The following is a 13646-nucleotide window of genomic DNA, read 5'->3' as shown; positions in this document are numbered from 1 at the left end:
ACATCCGTGATTGGCTTTGAAAAGTTACTATTTGCTGTTTGGGATTGGGTGAAAGTTTGGATTACATGATTTCAAATAGTGTATTCAACTATAAAACTTAAGGATTCTATTTACTTTCTACAGAAGAGCTACAAAATAACCAGCTCATATCTATGTTGAATTGTCCCATTTTCATAATATTTCTGTTTATTCCTAACCTTTTATTCCCCTTTTGTTGCAGTTAACTTTCATTCACAGAAACAGCAATGCTATCAGTACTTGCCTTCAATTAGTAAATATTCTGATGGAAAAAATAATCCCTTATCCACACATCATTTAGAGTACAAATAATCTGATGCCTGAATGGTTTGGGTCAGATAATGGGAAGAATTTTTAGAGGAGAATGTTTAAAATTGTATAGAAGTATGAAATTCCCTGTTTTAAAAGGCCTTGGAAAGTAAAACGATTTCCCTATCTAGGATGTCACATTGACCTTGAGTTTTACCATGTCTTTCTTCATATCCCCAGTTCAATATTCTTCTCTCCTTTTAAGAGAAATTCTACTTTGCTAAGAATATCTATACCATCTTGAATGAACCCTTTTCTCTCTTTCTCTTAGTAGCTGAAGTCCTTTCTCTTAATTTTTGTCATCTTTACTCCCCAATTCTAACAAGTATGGTGCCTTTCTTCCCAAAAGATTATCCTCGCTTCCTTGTACTCTAGCTTCTGGGTTTGGGTGACATCTAAGGAGCCTCAGTCTTATTTCTGTGTTTATTTTCTCTCTCTACAGCAGCGATTCTCAACTTGTGGGTGACAACCCCTTTCACAAGTGTGGCACGATTCATAACAGTAGCAAAATGACAGTTATTAAGTAGCGATGAAAATAATTTTGTGGGGGTCACCACAACATGAGGAACTGTATTAAAGGGTCGTGGCATTAGGAAGGTTGAGAACCACTGCTCCACAGCATCATAAGCCTCTCTCTCATCCAGTAGCCACTTGAACCTTTCCCATGCTAGGGAGTTCCTTTTCATTGTTAGACTATAAGAATTGTCCTAAGAACAAAAAATAAAATCATTGTGAATTGGGGGGAGTGCAGAGTGGGGACCCAAGACCCATCTGTAGGTACATCCCCTTACAGAAGGGTCGTAGGGAGGAGACAAACCAGTAAATGTGCAGTGTAGCAACGATGACACATGCAACTTTCCCCTAGTTCCTAAATGCTTTCTCCCCCCCTATCATGATCCCAATTCTACCTTACAAATATGGCTAGTCCAGAAGATGTACACTGGTGCATATAGGAACTGGAAACATGGGGAATCCAGGGTAGGTGATCCCTTCTGGACCAGTGGTGAAAGTGGCGATACCGGGAGGGTGAGATGGAAAGGGGGAACTGATTACAAGGATCTACATATAACCTCCTCCTTGGGGGGATGGACAACAGAAAAGTGGGTAAAGGGAGACGTCGAACAGTGTAAGATATGACAAAATAATAATTTATAAATTATCAAGGATTCATGAGGGAGGGGGAAACAAGGATGGAGGGGAAAAATGAGCTGATGCCAGGGCTTAAGTGGAGAGCAAATGTTTTGAGAATGAGGGCAACAAATGTACAAATGTGCTTTACATAATTGATGCATGTATAGATTGTGATAAGAGTTGTATGAGCCCCAATAAAATGATTTTTTTAAAAAGGTGCTGTTAGATGATCTTTAAGGTTCAGGAAAAAAAAAAAGAATTGTCCCAATAGAATTGTACCTTTTTTCCTATTTCTCTGTAATTTATAGCTACAGTTGTTACTTTTGAAGCAACACAGGGAAAAAAATTCTTTCATGCATAAATTGTTCAATATAGTTGAAGAAATCTCTCAGAGTAGAGTGCTCCTTTTAGTATACATTCATGTAGTTCAGTTGTTTCACAATGTTTAATTAAGCTTATATTATGCCCCAGGCACTTAAGTTCCAGGGTCCCAGAAATAAACAAGGCATCTTTGGATAACTCATCTTCCAGTGATAGACAAATGTGTTCAGATGATTGTAGTTCGTTGTAAAAGAAGTTTATAACAGGTTTGTGGTGTGAAGTGGAAATCAACCATGCTTGTGTAAGGCCATCAGGAAAGGCTTCACAGTGTAGGCCACTTGAAACTGGAAGTTGCAGATTACATAAAAATTTGCCAGGCAGACATGAAGCAGTATAGCGATAGAAAAGAAGAAAAGAATGATGAACCAGTCTAAAGAGTTAAAATAACACAAGATAATAATAATTTATAAATTATCAAGGATTTATGGGGGATAGGGGGATGGTGAATAAGGGAAAAAATGAGGAACTGATACCAAGGGTGCCAAGTAGAAAGCAAATGTTTTGAGAATGATGAGAGCAACAAATGTACAAATGTGCTTGGCACGATGGATGTCTATATAGATTGCGATAAGCATTGTAAGAGCCCCCGATAAAGTGATTTAATTTAAAAAATTAAAATAACATCTCCATGTACAAAAATACTAAGTCACATGGTACATTTGGGGAAAATGTTGGTGGTTCCTGAGTAGTTGGTATGTGTGTGAGAATAGCAGGAGATGTAGTCGTTCATTAAATGTAAACGCCAGGATTTTGGCTCAATGGTCACTGTATCCACCCACAGAGTCTTAGAAACTAGATAGGGTTACTCTGAGAGAGAATTGACTTTGTGACGGTGGGCTTTAGATTTGATCGAGTAGTGCTCGTTCAGACACATGAGAGCCAGAGGATGGAAAGAGCACTCTTTTTTTTAATCACTCAATAGCATTCACAGTGAGATGCATTAATGACCAATAACATAAAAATAGTCTTATTTAAGTAATATAGAACAATTAAAATGTAAATAAATACATATTGTATATCAAATGCAACGTAATTAATTTTTAGTGTGTTTGCCAAGGGAAAAAAAATCAATGGTAGTGGTTGTGGAGATAAAGTGTGAGACAGTCGTTCTTTAGAATATACTAAAATTGGAACGATACAGAGAAGATTAGCATGGCCCCTGCGCAAGGATGACACGCAAATTCGTGAAGCGTTCCATATTTTTTACAGGTTTAAGCCTTATTGACAGCAATTATTAAAATCTGTTTGCAAGCTTAAAAAAAAAAGAAGTGTTCTTTGTTCTAGACCTGTTTCTTGATTAATTTTCACCATTTTGGGGACTCAACATTTTGCACTCAAATTGCATCTAAAAATAGATGCATCACTTTCAGTCATCTGGAAATATTGTACAAAAGAATCAGAGATGCTGCTATCACTTCATCCCTCTTGCTTGACATACATACATATGCAAAGCAAATGTTTGGGGTTTATCCAAACACAACTCATAATGCAAATTTGGTGTTTTACCAAGTGGTATATCTGACTAGAGAAACAGCAGTGTTGGGTAGAATGTGTCAGCGTTGAAGTAGAGCTAGTTATAATTAACGTTGTTGTCAGGTGCTGTCCAGTCAGTTCCTTATTCATAGCGACGTTGTGTGCAACAGACCAAATCACTGCCTGGTCCTGCACCAGCTCCACAATGGTTCTTCTGCTTGAGCCCGTTGTGGCAGCCAGTGTCAGTCCATCTCGTCCAGGGTCGTCTTCTTTTTCCCTGCCCCTTTGCTTTGCCAGGCATGGTGTCCTTCTGCAGGACTCGTCTCTCCAGACAACATGTCCAAAGCACGAGACATGAAGTCTCACCATCCTTACTTCTAAGGAGCAGTCTGGCTGGACTTCTCCCAAGACAGATTGTTTTGTTCTTTTTGCAGTCCACGGCACCTTCAGTATTCTTCATCAGCACCATAGTTCAAATGCATCGATTTCTCCTCTGGTCTTTCATTTCAATGTAATTAGGGATAAAGAAAACATTAACCAAAAAAAGTATTTTGTTCACAGAAACATACTATTAGAAAATATTTTTTACCGAAGAGTCTTATATAACAACAATAAGGATATAAGGTACTTATAGATACATCTAGCCAAAAAAATTATAAAACATTTGTAAAAACTTAGAAAATGTTGACATTTTAAAATGTTTAAATGAATGCCATGAGTCAGAAGAGAAACAAAAACTATTGACATTTTTTAATAAAAAGGTTTTTTAAATAATAATAAAAATAAAGAAATAAAAAGACAAATCATGGTGAACAATTTTTATGAGCCAAGTCTAAATTTGTATCGACCTGAAATTGAAACACTAACCTAGAGCAATTAGTCTCGTGTCTCTCAGTTCTCACAGCAGACTGTACTGATGTTTCGGAGGTAGTTTATCCCGGGGACATGTGAACTACTGAATGCTGTTTCTTTTCCCTGGGATGCTCTATGTCCGTAACCCTCTTTGTGCTCCTGTACATTTCTTTGTTGAGCAAGGATCATTTTATAAAGGCACATATTATCTGTAGCGTGAAAACTCTTGAGGTCAGGGACCATGCGGAGAGGGCTGCTGCAGAGTGGTTAAGAGCACAAGCTTGAAGGTAAGGCTACTTGAATTTTAATCCTGTCTCCCACTTGCCAGTTAATTCCAATTTATTGTGACAGTAGTACAGATGGGAATTACTCCAGAGTTTCCAAGGTTGTAAATCCGTATGGAGCAGCTGGTGGATTTAAACTGCCGACCGACGAGCGCTTAACCTCTGTGCTGTCGAGCTCTTCCAACCCTGCCCATTAGCTAGCTCTATGATCTTGAACAAGTTGTAGACTCTCCTGGAGAATTGTGCCTCGACTTAGAACATGGGAGTAGGTGGTGCCAACTGATAGGCTGCTAGGAGAATTTTATATGATGATATTACATGTTCAGTACTTTGCTAGTACCCATAATGTAGTCATTATTTAGAAATGTCAGCAATTGTGGTTTTTAACCATTGAATACTACAAACATCTCACTGAGTATGCTATTAATTTCTGATCAATGTGTAGTATTCACATTAACACCATAGTGATATTAGAGAGAACTTTGAACTGAACTGGTGGCATCATGTGGTATGTGGAATAGGATGCAACTCTTTTTGAATAATAGTAAACGGCCTAATACCAGACCACCACCATTGAAAGTTAGAGCAAATGTGTTCAGACCAGAAAAGTGTTCTATTCAAATAGCCACACAGGACTGAAAGGCAACTGTGGCTGTGCTTATGGACCACTGGTGGTGCAGTGGTTATGCACTGGCCTGCTAACTGCTCCTTGGAAGAAAGCCCTGGCCTTCTGTTCCAGGAAAGAGTCGCTGTCTCGGAAACCCACAGGGGCGGTGCTAGCTCTGCCCGTCTGATAAGGTTGGTATGAGTCAGCATCAACTCGATGGCTGGGAGTTTGGTTTTGGAGATGGACATTGTGGGATGTTGTTATACCCTAGGAATAACTTGATGTTGACTTTTAATGAAATTATTTTCTTCATTTTCTTAGTATTTTCATCTCTTCACACTAAAAATGCAAAAGGATTGAGAATGGCTAATCTTTATAAATAGTTGTGTTCAATAAATGCAGATTGGATGAGCTATTTTTAAAAAGAAACTGCTATCAATATATTATTCTTGGTGTCTTCAGAGTAGGGCACAATAGAAAGTCCACAGTTAAATGCTTTTTCTATAAATGAAGTCATTTTCATTACGTTTCTTAGCTAGGATTGCTGATTCAGTTATTACATTTAATCAATTATTTACATATACTGAGGATTATTTCGTTTTCATAGCAACACTAATCTTTCATTTCATGGATTTTAGTATGTTTAAATATACAGCTTTGTTAAATGTTTGTGCATTTAAGCCACACATAAATCTAATCTACTTATATTAGATCTATTTCCATCCTGACTTCCTGGGATGAATATGTAGTCATTAAGCAAAGGGAATGTTTTTCAAATAATTATTCAGTGTTTAACTAATCTAAGTACTATACTTATGGTAATTTTAATTCAAAGTATATATAGTGTGTGTGTTTCCCAAAGCAATGTGTCATAGAAACAAACTGGTGTTACTTGAACAATTGAGTTTATAACATATATTTTATATTAAGGTATAAGATAATAATGTTCCAACTTCCACATTTTGTTCTGTTTTGTTTTGCCAAGAACTTGGATTGGTTAGATTTTCAGGCAGTTATTTAGTAAGAACATTGTCAAGATCAATGTCTGTCTTTAGTCAGAAATGTAGGCTTTGGTGCCTTGGAATTCTGTTTATTAAGGCTTTCGCTTGAACCCAAAGAACCCTTTATTACTCAACTTTTAATTTTTGCTCAATTCTACATATCACCATCTTAAAAACAGTGCTATTAAGTTATAATTCTTTTACCATAGAGTTTTTAGTATACTCACAGAGTTTTTAGTATACTCACAGAACTATGTAGCTGTTAGCAGTCTAATTTGAAATCTTGTACCACCTTAGTCATCAATCCTCATTTCTTCTGACCCCCTTGTTGCCCCTCACCCCAGCCCTAGGGAACCATGAACCCTACTTTCTGTCTCTGTAAGTTAGCTCTTCTGGTTATTTCCTATAGATGAGCTCATGCAGTGTGATTATATGGTCTTTTTGACTGAGATCTTCGTGACATAGCATTCTGTTTTCAAGATTCATCCTTATCCAAGCATGCATGAGAATTTCATTCTTTTTTATTCCTTACTAATATTCCATTGCATGGATATAATATACTTTGTTATCGTATTTTGTCTTTCCATTCATCCGGTGATGAATATTTGTGTTGTTTTCCACTTTGAGGCTGCTATAAATGATGATGTTCTTAACTTTCACATAAAAGTTTCTTGTGTCATCACCCAGTTTTGGTTTTGAGTTAGAGGTGTGCTTGTATAGTATGTGATGAGATTTATAGTAGAACGCTCAGGTATAGGTTTCACTTAGTATGAATGCATTGCACATCATTCGGTTGTTTATGGTGCCATCAAGTTGGTTCTGACTCAGGTGTTTGGTGCTTCCTCTTCCTCGTCTTAGCTTTATGAGTTTTTGAGTCATTAGCGTTAGGACTGGACAAGCAAAACAATGTCACTCTTACTGTTGGATTCCATTTCAGGGGACTCTAGAGTTTGATATTTCATAACTTGAGCTAGCATGGTGTGAGGGATGGCTTATTCTAAATCCATTGACAGCTAATTGGCTTTCTTGGAGCTAAATTAAAACGATTAGTCTTCTTTTGTTGTTGTAGGTGCTTTAAAGCTCAGAAATATATTCTTGTTTCTGCTCAGCATGATATGTTAAAAAACGTTTATACCCTTGAGATGCTGAACAGCATAGAAACTAATTTCTTATAGGCATACGATTGATTGTACAAATGAAGCAATATACCCAGTAGCTCAAGATGGACACGGATAAATTCTAAGAAAGTAAAGTAGTTCAAAGAGTGTGATTAATGGTAGGAATTCTGGCCTTCAAGTAAATTCTGTTTATTTTTTTAATCGTTTTATTGGGGGCTCGTACAATTCTTATCACAATCCATACATACATCCATTGTGTCAAGAATATATGTACATTTGTTGCCATCATCATTCTCAAAACATTTGCCTTGTACTTGAGCCCTTAATATCTGCTGCTCATTTTCCCCCTTCCTACCCCTCCCCCCTCCCCGTGAATGCGCCATCATTCATATATTATTATTATTTTGTCATATATTACACTGTCTGATGTCTCCCCCTGCCCTCTTCTCTGCTGTCCCTCTCCCAGGGAGGAGGCTATATTGTAGATTCCTGTAATCAGTTCCATCTTTCTACCCTACATTCTCTCCACCCTCCAGGCATCACCACTCTCATCACTGGTTCTGAAGGAGTCATCTGTCCTGAATTCCCTGTGTTTCCAGTTGCTATCTGTACCAATGTACATCCTCTGGTCTAGCCAGATTTGCAAGGTAGTTTTGGGATCATGATAGTGGGGGGAGAGGAAGCATTCAAGAACTAGAGAAAAGTTATATGTTTCATTGTTGCTACCCTGCACCCTGTCCGGTTCATCTCTTTCCCACAACCCCTCAGCAAGGGGTGTCCGGTTGGCTACCCTTGGGCTTTGAGTCTCCACTCTGCACTCACCCACATTTTCAATGATATGATTTTATGTTCCTTGATGCTTGATACCTGATCCCTTCGACAGCTCATGGTCACAATATGTGGGCTGTTTATTTATTTATTTCATTTTTAAAGGTTTTTTTTAACATTTTATTAGGGACTCATACTACTCTTATCACAATCCATACATATACATACATCAGTTGTAAAGTGGGCTGTTTATTTTTTTAGGGAGTTTTTTACTTACCAGAATTAGGATCTTCTTCACCAAATTGGACTGAGATACCTATATTCTATTACTCCTAAGAATCTACATCTTTACCTGCAAGAGCAATAGGTTTCTGACTGGCAGAGTTGCTTTTTATTCACACATGAATCCAATAAGTCATCTTTAGCAAATTAAGAAAACTAGTCTCTTTCCCCAAAATATAAGATTTAGTCAGATATGTTTGTTTAGAGGAATGTGAATGTCCTGGAATCAAGAAGATAGGGGTGATGGGGAAATACAGCCAAAGGAAGCAAGGATGACAAGACTTCATCTTGCTTACTTGGAACCAATCCTTAAGTATGTACATCATGCCTGGCAAAGTTGAGGGTCTGTGAAAATGAAGTAGATTAACACAGTGGCTGCAACAGTAAGCTCAAACATCTACTGTAGGATGACCGGCTGGTTATACATAAGGACAATAGGAGTCGGAACCCACTCAGCAGCACCTAACAAGAAGAAGTCAGGTTGATTTGATCAGCACAAGTTGGTGAGATAGTATCCTCTAGCCTGGGTTTTTCAATTAATGATAAATAAGCTCTTTTTTTCCTTTTAAAAAAATATTATTAAATACTTTTATTGGGAGCTCTTACCACAATCCATACATCAATTGAATCAGGCATGTTTGTACATATGTTGCCTTCATTCTCTTCTAGACATTTACTTTTTTTTAAATTTATTTATTTATTGTACTAGTGATGCATAATTTATTTATTTATTTTTAAGCAGTTTATTAGGGGCTCATACAACTCTTATCACAATCCATACATGTACATAACATTAATTGTATAAAGCACATGTGTACATTCTTTGCCCTCATCATTTTCAAAGCATTTGCTCTCCACTTAAACCCTTTGCATCAGGTCCTCTTTTTGTTTCCCTCCCTCCCCGCTACCCCCTCCCTCAGGAGCCCTTGATAATTTATAGATTATTATTTTGTCATATCTTGCCCTATCTGGCGTCTCCCTTCACCCCCTTTTCTGTTGTCCGTTCCCCAGGGAGGAGGTCACATGTAGATCCTTGTAATCGGTTCCCCCTTTTCAACCCACTCACCCTCTACTCTCCCAGTATCGCCCCTCACAGCCCTGGTCCTGAAGGTATCATCCACCCTGGATTCCCTGTGCCTCCAGCTCCTATCTGCACCAGTGTACAACCTCTGCTCTTTCCAGACTTGCAAGGTAGAAATCTGATCATGGTAGCTGCGGGGAAGGAAGCATCCAGGATCTGGGGGAAAGCGGTATTCTTCATCGGTGCTATATCGCACCCTGACTGTCTCATCTCCTCCCCTAGACCCCTCTGTGAGGGGATCTCCAGTGGCCGACAAATGGGCTTTGGGTCTCCACTCTGCACTTCCCCCTTCATTCACTATGGTAAGATTTTTTTGTGTGTGTGATGATGCCTTATACCTGATCCCTTTGGCACCTCGTGATCGCACAGGCTGGTGTGCTTCTTCCATGTGGACTTTGTTGCTTCTGAGCTAGATGGCCGCTTGTTCACCTTCAAGCCTTTAAGACCCCAGTCACTATCTCTTTTGATAGCCGGGCACCATCAGCTTTCTTCGCCACATTTGCTTATGTACACGTTTGTCCTCATAGACATTTACTTTCTATTGAGCCCTCTGTATCAGCTCTTTTCTTTCTACCCCCTCCCCCAATAAATAAGCTTTTAAATAAAAGTCAAGATGAAATTTCTGTTTTTGTAAATTCCACGAAAACTGTAGCATTGAGAGAAAACTAAACTTAGAAACAAGTCACTTGATTTAATTGTGGTTTAGCTATTGGCTTTCACTGCTTCTTTCCCTGACACATATGATGAGGAATGGCTCTATTTGGTTTACTAGCACCAATGGCTGTCACATCGATTCTGACTCATGGCAACCCTGTATGTGTCAAAGTAAAACTACCTGCCATAGGATTTTCAGTGCCTGTGACTTTATGGAAATAGATTGCCTGGCCTTTCTTCAGAGATGCCTAAATGCTTAACTGTTTGTGCCACCCAGACAGGTTTTGTTTTGGCCAGGGTTTGAAATAGGCTAAATTTATTTTAGTTTCTTAAAAGCAGGATCATCCATGCCTTTACTGCTTTCGTATGTACTAGAAACTTTGTGGAATTCTGGTTTAAGGGTACCCTGGTAGTGTAATGATTACATGTTGGACTGCTACCAGCAAGGTCAGCAGTTCGAAGCCACTAGCCTCTCCGAGGGAGAAAGATGTGGCTTTCTACTCAGTAAAGAGTTGAGTTCAGAAACCCACCGCAGCAGTTATACTCTGCCCTGTAGGGTTGTTATGAGTCAAGATCATCTCGGCAGTGGGTTGGCTGGAACTTGTTGTTTTTTTTTTTTTTTAGGGGTTAGGGTTAGGGCTAGGGGTAGGGGTAGCGGTAGGGTTAGGTTTAGGGTTAGGGTTAGGGGATAGGGGTTTGGGGTTAGGATTAGGGTTAGGGATAGGGGTTAGTGGTTAAGGGTTCGGCTGGAACTTGTTTTAAGGTTCAATTTCATAATGCTCACTTGCATTTCAGCCCGGGATCTAGTGAAAATGTTTTATTTATTTAATTTTTAAATTTTTGTTAATTGAAACTGCCCCTTCCCCCAGAAGAATTTACCTTAGAGGACGGTACTGAAGCTGCAGCTAGAGGAAAGGGACATGTCTATTAGAGCACATGGGAGCAAATAAATGGGGAGGAAGAGATTGTGGAGCACATCCTGGCCCACCAAGCCTGGAGGACAATATCCCCACTCCGAACAGCCAATTTACAGAGTGAACCATATGGCTGATCCCAGTGTGAGACACTATGTCCCTCGCTGGCCCATGGCCCTATGGGGGACAACACTGGAGACTCAGTGTCGGGATTGGCCAGGACTGACCCAAAGCAAAACACTAAAGGTGTGCAGCAGAACAACGGGGAGGGAGCAGAGCAGGGAGCTCCCGAGGGAGTACAAAGGATAGACTGGGGTCAGAGGATGGCACCCCTTTGGACTTGACTGGAGGACATGCCTAAAGGTCAAAAATCAGACCTTGATCTATTTACAGGTTTTTCTTTCTTTTTAAAATTTAAATTGTTTTTCTTTTTCTTAAATTAATTCGTTCTTTTCTGGGTCATTGGTTTTCTTTTGTTGTCATCGTTGTGTTCTCTTTTGTCACTTTGTCTTGCTGTGCCTTGTTTTTTGGTGCATATTATTATTTCTGTGGATCTATCTAGATAAGATAGGTTGGATAAACAGTCGGGAGGAGAAAACAATGGGACCGATCGTTTCAGAGGGACATGGGAGACGGGGAGGCGGGGGTAAGGAGGTGGTGTTGACCAACCCAGGGACAAGAGAGCAAGTGATCCAAAATTAGTGTCAAGGAGGGTGTGAGAGACCTGATAGGCATTCAGCAAGAGCAATGTAACTGAGCGAAATTACCAAAACCCAAATGAAGACTGAGCATGATAGTTGGACAAGAGGAAAGTATAAGGAAATAGAGGAAAGAACTAGGAGACAAAGGGTATTTATAGAGGTCTAAATATAGATATGTACATATATAAATATATTTATATAAGGTGGTGGGGAAATAGATCTACATGCATATATTTATAGATTTAGTATTAAGGCAACAGATAGACATTGGACCCCTCCACTCAAGTACTTACTCAATGCAAGAACACTTTGTTGTATTAAATTGGCATTCCATGATGCACACCTTCCCAACATGATCACTGAAGACAAATGTGTGCATAAACAAATGTCTTGAGGAAAGCTGATGGTGTCCGGCTATCAAAAGATATAATTTCTGGGGTTTTAAAGGCTTGCAGGTAAACAAGCAGCCATCTAGCTCAGAAGCATCAAAACCCACATGGAAGAAGCACACCAGCCTGTATGACCATGAGGTGTAGAACGGACCAGGTATCAGACATCAAAGAACAAAAAAGTCATATCCATGGGTGCCCACCTTCCCAATATGATCACTGAAGACAAATGTGTACATAAGCAAATGTGGTGAAGAAAGTTGATGGCGCCCGGCTATCAAAAGTTATAGCGTCTGGGGGTCTTAAAGGCTTGAAGGTAAACAAGCTGCCATCTAACTCAGAAGCAACAAAGCCCACATAGAAGAAGCACACCAGCTTGTGTGAGCATGAGGTGTCAAATGGATCAATTATCAGACATCAAAGAACACAACATCTATCATTGTAAAGGAGGGTGAGTGCAGAGTGGAGACCCAATGCCCATCTGTAGGACACTGTATACCCCCTTACTGAAGGGTAGCAGGGAGGAAATGAGCCAGTCAGGGTGCAGGGTAGCAACGATGAAACATACAACTTTCCTCTAGTTCTTAAATGCTTCCTCATCCCACTATCATGATCCCAATTCTACCTTACCAATCTGGCTAGACCAGAGGATGTACATAGGTTCAGATAGGAACTGGAAACACAGGGAATCCAGGATAGATGACCCCTTCAGGACCAGTGGTGAGAGTGGCGATACCTGGAAGGTACAGGGAAGGTGGGGTAGAAAGGGGGAACCGATTACAAGGATCTACATATTACCTCTTCCTTGGGGGATGGACAACAGAAAAGTGGGTGAAGGGAGATGTCGGGCAGTATAAGATATGACAAAATAATAATTTATAAATTATCAAGGGTTCATGAGGGAGGGGGCGCGGGGAGGGAAGGGGAAATGAGGAGCTGATATCACACGGGGAGGGAAGGGGAAATGAGCTGATATCAAGGGCTCAAGTAGAAAGCCAATGTTTTGAGAATGATGATGGCAACAAATGTTCAAATGTGCTTGACACAACGGATGAATGTATGGATGTGATAAGAATTTTATGAGCCCCCAATAAAATGATTTTTAAAAAGTTAATTGAATGTACATTTATAGAGTAGGGCTGTTTTCCATTTAACAATTCATACACATTGTGATCCCCACAATGAAACATCACTTACCCTTGGTTTCCTGTTTCCATTCATCCTCTTTCCTAACCCATCTGAATGTTGTCTGTGGGTAAATGCTGCCCTTTGGACCTCAAGTGGTTGTTTATTCTAAATTGTACACAACTCCCCAGTGTTACTGTTTCCCTTATAATCTTATCGTTTGGCTAAAAATTGAGCCATGGGGGTTAGTTCATTTCCAGACTTGAGACTAACCTCAGAGGCTCCCCAAGGCTCTGACCACTAAGCCTGATTGATTGATTGATTGACTGATTTTCAAGTTTTGTTCTACATCTAGTTAGAAGGCTTTAAAAAGTTAACACGAGTGTAGGTGTTCCCCAACTTTCCAAAGCTTTTCCTTTTACATAATTAATTATTTTTTATTTTGCCCTCATAATGTATTGCATACTAGTCTCATAGATTTTTTTGAAGTCGTTTGATACTTACTTCCCAGACTGGTATCTCAAGACTCTAAAAGGTAAGGATTGTGTTATAACCTCA

General features: G+C 39.4%; 1 protein-coding gene and 1 pseudogene across 2 annotated transcripts in view; both read left to right on the top strand.

The window, feature by feature from the left end:
* LIN52 (lin-52 DREAM MuvB core complex component) overlaps positions 1-13646 on the top strand; it is a 116869-nt gene that overhangs the window by 84148 nt on the left and 19075 nt on the right. The gene's annotated exons all lie outside the window — the stretch shown is intronic.
* Positions 2944-3043, top strand: LOC142426995 (U6 spliceosomal RNA; annotated as a pseudogene).

This window comes from Tenrec ecaudatus, chromosome 14 (assembly GCF_050624435.1).
Source record: "Tenrec ecaudatus isolate mTenEca1 chromosome 14, mTenEca1.hap1, whole genome shotgun sequence".
Lineage (NCBI taxonomy): Eukaryota > Metazoa > Chordata > Mammalia > Afrosoricida > Tenrecidae > Tenrec > Tenrec ecaudatus.
The sequence above is the reverse complement of the archived record's forward strand: the minus strand, read 5'-3'. Positions and strand labels throughout refer to the sequence as shown.